Source organism: Aquarana catesbeiana, linkage group LG04 (assembly GCF_042186555.1).
Source record: "Aquarana catesbeiana isolate 2022-GZ linkage group LG04, ASM4218655v1, whole genome shotgun sequence".
Classification (NCBI taxonomy): domain Eukaryota; kingdom Metazoa; phylum Chordata; class Amphibia; order Anura; family Ranidae; genus Aquarana; species Aquarana catesbeiana.
Window position 1 is genome coordinate 288,306,625 of NC_133327.1, and position 8,899 is coordinate 288,315,523.

General features: G+C 43.0%; 1 pseudogene; it reads left to right on the plus strand.

The window, feature by feature from the left end:
- The first annotated feature begins 557 nt into the window (after positions 1-557).
- On the plus strand, positions 558-655 carry LOC141142046 (U6 spliceosomal RNA; annotated as a pseudogene).
- The last annotated feature ends 8,244 nt before the right edge of the window (positions 656-8,899 follow it).

The following is an 8,899-nucleotide window of genomic DNA, read 5'->3' on the forward strand; positions in this document are numbered from 1 at the left end:
CTCTAATCCCTTTACATGCCTGTTTTTATCAACTATTTTGTAAGTACCCATTTGTATATGGAATAAATCCCCTTTCAAATGGTACGTTTCACTTATAGTTCCATTTTTTTATCCTTTTTTGGTGCCTGGTGATTCTGCTGAGAAATTCCAACAAGAAATCCTTTGATCTGATGTGCACAACACCACTCCTGAGCTTCTCTGGATACAATTACATAAACCTAAAGTGATCACCAGACTGCAAAGCTGGGGGTCATCGCCATTTGGTGAGTGGGGACACATGTGGGGGTGGCGTTTCTGCACCTGAAAAGTCCTGGAGCGTTTGTGGTCCATTGCAATTTTTTTTTCCCATTGTAGGATGTTAGGTCACCTTTTAATTTTTTTCTGAAAAGGTGAATTTACAAATGAACTTTTTTTTTTTTGCAGCTTTGCATATCATTAATTACTGGATTATGAGTCATAATTATACTGCTTAGATTCAAAGTTACGTAAAAAAAAAAGTCAGATTGGCTTACAGTAAAAACATTCAACTGATCTTGGCTATGCAAGTGTAGAAAGGTGACCTCGCTTCGGCAGGACATTTACTAAAATTGGAATGAAACAGAGATTAGCATGGCCCCTGCGCAAGTGTAGAAAGATAATATCTGAATATATTTTTAAACAGTTACAGTACTAATACACTATATTAAAGTGTTTCTGTTGCCTGAGAAATCTTTTCATAAAAAATAAATTAATAAATAAAAAAAAAAAAAAAAAGAAAAAAAAAAGGGAGCCTGCAAGAGAAGACTGTTTATACTTGCCTCTTTATGCCTACTCGAGTTGTCGCTTTGTTTGACAGTCTAGGGCCACTAAAAACTCTTCCAAGCATGCTGGATGGAGGATCATCCACTGTGCATTGTGGTTTCCCTGGCTAGCCTATCCGCTTTCTGACCACATCACAAGGATGTAAAGCGGCCTCCCTGCGCTGGATCACATACAGTAAATAGTATGGGCATGTGCTGTGCTAAGGCAGAGCACCACCCATGCTGATCAGAGTCCTGGTCAATAATGGCCTGCTGGCACCTGGCGATCAGCTCTGAGCTTCCTCAAGCACAGTTCTGTGAATGTAAACAACACAGAGCTGTGTTCAGTGACAGGAGATCTTGTTTGTTCATTCCCCGCTAAGCAGGGAGTGAAAACAACTAGATACCCAGTAAAATCGGCACACTGTACACACAAACATTTGTTAGGCACACATTTAACTCCTTGATTGCCCTAGATGTTGACACCTTCCTGCCCATTGTCATTAGTACAGTGACAGTGCACTATTGCAGTCCCGCTATAAGTGGCTGATCGCTGCCATTACTACTGTGTAAATAAATATATATAAATAAAGTATATAAAAATCCAGTATATACTGTATTCCATAATTTGTCAATTAGGGATGAGCTTCGTGTTCGAGTCGAACTGATGTTTGACTCAAACGTTGTCTGTTCGCCCGTTCGCCGAATTGCGAACGATATGGCCGTTCGCGCCAAATTCGTGTGACACGTCACGGCCCATAATTCACTGCGGCATTGCAGTGCATTGCTGGCTGATGATTGGCCAAGCATGCTTGGCCAATCGCAGCGCCGTCTGTAGAGAGAGCTGTAATTGGCCAAAGCCACGGTGGCTTTGGCCAATTATGGCTCAGGGGGTTTTGTACACGCCCCACACTATATAAGGCTGCCTGCACGGCGGCCCTGTGTAGTGTGTACCGGCGTTGAGAGACAGAGAGACAGTGTCATTTGATTTAAGTTAGATAGATTAGGCAGGACAGTCAGTCAGTTAGCTGCACTTTCAGTGTATTGTGTATATATATGCATCCCAGGTGTTGTGTGTGTGTGTGTGTGTGTATATGTATGTATATATATATATATATATATATATATATATATATATATATATATATATATATATACACACACACACTGTATTCAGTTTAGCTAGATACGTTCCTGTTATTATCTTCCTACTGACAGGCAGGCTTGCGTTGTTACAGTATTTACAGCTACCTGAAGAAAATTGTTGGTGTTCTTCTGATCCTATTAGTACCACAGTCAGGCAGCTAGACTATTTACAGTTAGTGTAGTGCGTCCTCCTCACAGTGTTCAGCTAAAGCTACAAGTTAGTTTAGTGCGACCTCTGCACAGTGTTCAGCTAAAGCTACAAGTTAGTGTAGTGCGTCCTCCTCACAGTGTTCAGCTAAAGCTACAAGTTAGTGTAGTGCGTCCTCCTCACAGTGTTCAGCTAAAGCTACAAGTTAGTGTAGTGCGTCCTCCTCACAGTGTTCAGCTAAAGCTACAAGTTAGTGTAGTGCGTCCTCCTCACAGTGTTCAGCTAAAGCTACAAGTTAGTGTAGTGCGTCCTCTGAACACTGTTCAGCTAAAGCTACAAGTTAGTGTAGTGCACAGTGTTCAGCTAAAGCTAAAAGTTAGTGTAGTGTGTCCTCCTCACAGTGTTCAGCTAAAGCTACAAGTTAGTGTAGTGCGACCTCTGCACAGTGTTCAGCTAAAGCTACAAGTTAGTGTAGTGCGTCTTCTGAACAGTGTTCAGCTAAAGCTACAAGTTAGTGTAGTGCGTCCTCCTCACAGTGTTCAGCTAAAGCTACAAGTTAGTGTAGTGCGTCCTCCTCACAGTGTTCAGCTAAAGCTACAAGTTAGTGTAGTGCACAGTGTTCAGCTAAAGCTACAAGTTAGTGTAGTGCGTCCTCCTCACAGTGTTCAGCTAAAGCTACAAGTTAGTGTAGTGCGTCCTCTGAACACTGTTCAGCTAAAGCTACAAGTTAGTGTAGTGCACAGTGTTCAGCTAAAGCTAAAAGTTAGTGTAGTGTGTCCTCCTCACAGTGTTCAGCTAAAGCTACAAGTTAGTGTAGTGCGACCTCTGCACAGTGTTCAGCTAAAGCTACAAGTTAGTGTAGTGCGTCTTCTGAACAGTGTTCAGCTAAAGCTACAAGTTAGTGTAGTGCGTCCTCCTCACAGTGTTCAGCTAAAGCTACAAGTTAGTGTAGTGCGTCCTCCTCACAGTGTTCAGCTAAAGCTACAAGTTAGTGTAGTGCACAGTGTTATATATATACACACACACACTGTATTCAGTTTAGCTAGATACGTTCCTGTTATTATCTTCCTACTGACAGGCAGGCTTGCGTTGTTACAGTATTTACAGCTACCTGAAGAAAATTGTTGGTGTTCTTCTGATCCTATTAGTACCACAGTCAGGCAGCTAGACTATTTACAGTTAGTGTAGTGCGTCCTCCTCACAGTGTTCAGCTAAAGCTACAAGTTAGTTTAGTGCGACCTCTGCACAGTGTTCAGCTAAAGCTACAAGTTAGTGTAGTGCGTCCTCCTCACAGTGTTCAGCTAAAGCTACAAGTTAGTGTAGTGCGTCCTCCTCACAGTGTTCAGCTAAAACTACAAGTTAGTGTAGTGCGTCCTCCTCACAGTGTTCAGCTAAAGCTACAAGTTAGTGTAGTGCACAGTGTTCAGCTAAAGCTACAAGTTAGTGTAGTGCGTCCTCCTCACAGTGTTCAGCTAAAGCTACAAGTTAGTGTAGTGCGTCCTCTGAACACTGTTCAGCTAAAGCTACAAGTTAGTGTAGTGCACAGTGTTCAGCTAAAGCTAAAAGTTAGTGTAGTGTGTCCTCCTCACAGTGTTCAGCTAAAGCTACAAGTTAGTGTAGTGCGACCTCTGCACAGTGTTCAGCTAAAGCTACAAGTTAGTGTAGTGCGTCTTCTGAACAGTGTTCAGCTAAAGCTACAAGTTAGTGTAGTGCGACCTCTGCACAGTGTTCAGCTAAAGCTACTTGTAGAAGGTTGGTGGTGTTTTCCTGATCCTATCACTACCGCAGGCAGCTACATTATTTACACGTTAGTCTAGTGCGACCTCTGCACAGTGTTCAGCTAAAGCTACCTGTAGAAGGTTGGTGGTGTTTTCCTGATCCTATCGCTACCGCAGGCAGCTACATTATTTTAACGTTGGTGTAGTGCGTCCTCTGCACAGTGTTCATCTAAAGCTGCTTGTAGAAGATTGGTGGTGTTCTCATACTACAGGCAGGCAGTTGATTTTGCTAGCTGCAGTGTCATATATATATATATATATATATATATATATATATATATATATATATATATATATAGCTTAGTGCAGCTACATCTCACTGCAGGCCATTAGTATGTCTGGAAGGCCAACAAGGAGAGGCAGACAGTCACAAGCCAATAAAAGAGGGCAAGCAGGCTCTGTGTCTAGAGGCAACAGTGCTGGTCATGGAGACGGTACATCCTCATCAGCACATGGCCGTGGGACACGCTTGGCCTTTTTTTCGGCAGCTGGCCGTGTTGAGACGCAACATGCGGAACACTTTGTCGAGTGGATGACCAAGTGGTCCTCATCCTCCTCATCCTCTCTCACTAATGCTCAGGGTACTTTGGCAAGCAGCTGCCAACGCGGCCTCTTCCCTCGGCTCAATGGCATCAGTGACTCCTTCCCTAGCCCCACCATGCCCTCCTGAGGAGTCCCTCGAACTGTTTGACCACAGTGTTGGGTACATGCTCCAGCGTTTAGAAGGCTCTGATGATGATACTGAGCTAGATGAATGCAGTAACGTGAGCACGGACAGAGGGGGTGCCCAAGAAGGACAGCAATCTGGCAGTCATGCTCCCCCTGCTGCAGCATATTGCCAGGTTTGCTCCAGTGATGAGGAGGGAGGGGATGATGAGGTCACTGACTCAACGTGGGTGCCTGATAGGAGAGAGGAGGAGGATGAGGAGGCACATCACCAACAAGGCAGGATGCCCTCCAGGGGCCAGCCTAAGGGCAGCACACTGACTGCATCACACCGCAAAGCTCCGCATGTGCAGGGCGCTGCTGTCTCTGCGCATTATTCCAGAAGTTCTTTGGTGTGGGCCTTTTTTGAGACGAGTGCATCAGATCGCACCGCTGCTATTTGCAACATATGTCTCAAGCATATCTCGTGTGGCCAAAACATCTCCCGCTTGGGCACCACATGCTTGACCAGACATATGTTGACCTGCCATGCAGTTTGTTGGCAAGCGTATCTAAAAGACCCACACCAAAGAACAAAGAGGACCTCTCCTTGCCCCTCATCAGCTGAGATCTCCAACCCCACTATACCTTCAGTCCTCTCTGAGACCTGCACTGAGAGGAATGAAGGTGTAGAATTAGGTGTGTCACAGCCAAGTACTTGTGGGCAATCTGCTTTCGATACACCGACATCAGATTGTACCAGGCAAATTTCCCTGCCCCAGCTGCTGCACCGCCGAAAGAAGTTTGCTCCCAGCCATCCACATGTCCAGTGGTTGAATGCTAGCTTGGCAAATTTGCTAGCACTTCAACTGCTACCTTTTCAGGGTTGCCTTGGGAGAACGTAAGTCACTAGAGAATCCAACCAATGCAGGAGATTTGTATGGTGCATATATGTACAAACTGTAACAGTATGATTTTTTTTTTTTTTTTTTTTTTTCTGATTGTTTAGATTGTGATGTAGTTTCCCTGAAGAAGACTTGACTCTGCTAAATGTTGAAACGCGTTGGAAATTCCACTACCCCATATTCGAGTGGCCATTTAGGGTGACCGTATTGGGTAGTGTGACACATCACTCTCTGTTTCACACTAAATTCTTCTATATGCAAACTCTTTACTACAACTGCTATCGGATGTATATATAGAATTATTTCTATGTCCTGAATTTTTATTTCTGTTTGTATCTATATGTTTAATGCTATGTGTATAATTTAAAATTTATGTTTTTATTTTGAATGATACTTAATAAATTGGATTTTACTCTAAACAAACTTAAAACGCATTGCCTTAAAAATCCCATTAGAGGTTTATATTTTTTTTTCACATGTACCTGGGATGATGGCAATGACACATCCACACCACCAAGGTCACATTTATATATATTGATTTCCAGGGTGGACAATACACCCATACCTCACAAGTGACCAGGGTGGCTGGATGTGGACCCCCCTAATGAAAAGGCACACCGTAAACTATTAATTTCACAATAGGAGTTCACTTCTATCACTCCCTATATATCTTTAAAGGGAGATTAGTGCACCCTAGTCAAGAGAGCTAATCGCTCTCAGATTGTATTCACATTTCAATCCCCTACACTACTGTGCGAACACACCCAGGGGCCAATGGGGGACCTACAGGGAGGGGAGTGGGAGGAGTTCATGGCAAATATTCAAAGGAGCTATGAAGGGAAGGAACAGGTCACCTCAGACCTATCCTCACTTTTCTCTAGTCTAACAAAAATTCTAGAGAAGAAATCAGCCTTGCATTGGCACATCGAGTCTCTTGGGAGATATATTAGAGAAGGGATTAATCCAATCGGTCTCCGAATACAAATATTTCCCATTCTAGAAAACATCTCCAAAGAACTTAAGAAGAATTGGGAAAGTAAACTCAACGACTGTTCCATGAATCTCATGCTATTACTCCAGAATGAATATAAACAGCAACTGGACAGCATGAATACAGAAATTAGAACAATATATGATCGACTCACCCCCCTGAAGACGCATGAGGAATATACGACTTATGAGAAAAAACTTAAAGAACACCTGGAGACTTTCGGTAAAGCCATTCTCATTAAAAAGGAGAAAAAAATATTGGAGAGACAAGAATGCCTTTAGGGAGGGTAGAGCCTATAGGTGGAACTCAACGAATACCAAAAAAAACAGAAAAAGAAGAACTCCGTATCAAGAAAACACTAACAAACCCAATGATTACTCTTCGGATACACCTTCGAACTCCTCCTCATCAGCATCCTCACACACCGGCCATTTCAGAGGTAAAAGAAAGGGACCTCTAGGTAGACAACAGGAGACTGAGGGAGAAGTAAAACAAACCAACAAAAAACGCACTACGGAGCATGAAACAATGGAGTCACAACAGGGCAACAGGTCTAACACACATAAAGGTACAAATCAGGGTAATACATGAGGCCCTTTCCCCAATCTTGGAAGAGGAAATCAAAAAGACCTTGGGGCCATCCCCAAAACCCAACAAACACAACTTGATAGTTTTTTAGACAAAAACATCATACCACCATCCAGCCCAATGCCTCAGACTCAACTAATGATGATACCCACGGATCCCCCAGTTCCAAAGAACTAAACATTATCAATCTCTCTTCACATCAACTTACTGATGAAGAGAGAAAAGTATTATCGTTGGGCCTCTCCTTCTGCCCCAACCAAGGCATGGATAGCTTTGAAACAACAAAGGACATTCATCTCTTTGCCCGGAAACTCTTGCTGAAAAGCTTATATGTGAAACAAAAAGTTACTCAACCGGAATTAGCATCGAATTTAAAAACAGCAGATTTCAAAGCCCTCAGAGACCTGAATCTCCTACTACAAGAGAACAACTTCACGGAAGATCTTTGGGAAGATGAGTTGAACGATGGGGAGAGTGATGAGGAAGAAGCCAAAGAAGAAGCTGCTAAACCCTACACAAAAACTGACAAAAAATTCAAAAAGAAATCACACAAATTTCCTCCGTTAAACCTTAACCCAGCGATAGCACTTTTCGTCAGACAGACAACGAGAGAAATTGAAAAATTGGATAGACAAACAATCAAAAATAACCTTAACCCGGAACTGCGACGTGCACTCAATACCTTGAAGAATGACATTAACATCACAATCAAAGCATCTGATAAAGGTGGAAATATTGTCCTCATGGACAACAAGAATTATGAAATCATGTGCCTTAAAATTCTCAACAACACCAAATGCTATAAAAAAATCTCCCCAGCAGTAGTTGAGAGATTCAACCAGGAATTTTTATACCTGGTTGATGAATCGTTTAATGAAGGGGTTATCAACAAAGAGACGTGGGAGTTCATACGTATACAGCATCCTCGTCTACCCACATTCTATGCCCTGCCTAAGGTGCATAAAAGATAGGACGACCCCCCAGGGAGGCCGATCATCTCTGGTAATGGGTCCATCACAGAAGGCATCAGTCAGGTTATTGATTATCATCTTAGACCCCACGTCATGGACCTACCCTCTTACACCAAAGACACGATCCATCTACTACAGATAATAGACAACCTGACCATACCTGACTCTGCTCTTTTGGTTACCATTGACGTAGAGTGTCTGTATAACAGCATCCCACATGACGCAGGAGTAGCAGCTGTTGAACGGGTGTTAAGGCAAAGAGCTACCACTGATTGGAAGTTCAATGCCTTCATACTCCAAATGTTGGAATTCATTTTAAAACATAATGTTTTTCTTTTCAAGGGCTCCCACTACCTCCAGGTGCAGGGGGTGGCTATGGGGACATGTTGTGCTCCCTCATATGCCAACCTGTACCTGGGGGAGTGGGAGAAGGCCTTTTTGCTAGGGGAGGGATCGTCTGTGTACTCTGACCACATTTGTTTGTGGCAGAGGTACATAGACGATATCTTCATCATCTGGGATGGCCCTGAAGATAGACTCAAGGAATGTTTGAGTTCTATGAATCAAAACCTCTTCAATCTTTTCTTTACTATGACTTATCACTCCAAGGAAGTCAACTTCCTGGATATTACCATTTCCAAAGACCGAACTGGAACACTTTTGAGTAATTTGTATAGAAACGAGAGAGCAGGGAATACTCTGCTACACGCAGATAGCTTCCACCCAGAACCATTGAAGAAATCCATACCCTTCAGTCAATTCTTAAGACTCAAAAGAAACTGTAGCTCCTATGAGAATTTCCAACAGGAATCCAACAAACTCACTGCCAGATTGAGAGAAAGGGGGTACACAAAAACAGCCCTCAAAAAGGCTTTCAACCGCGTAAAAAACCTTGACAGACGAAATTTAATCTTCAAAAAGAAACATCCCACCAGAGAAGACAACTCA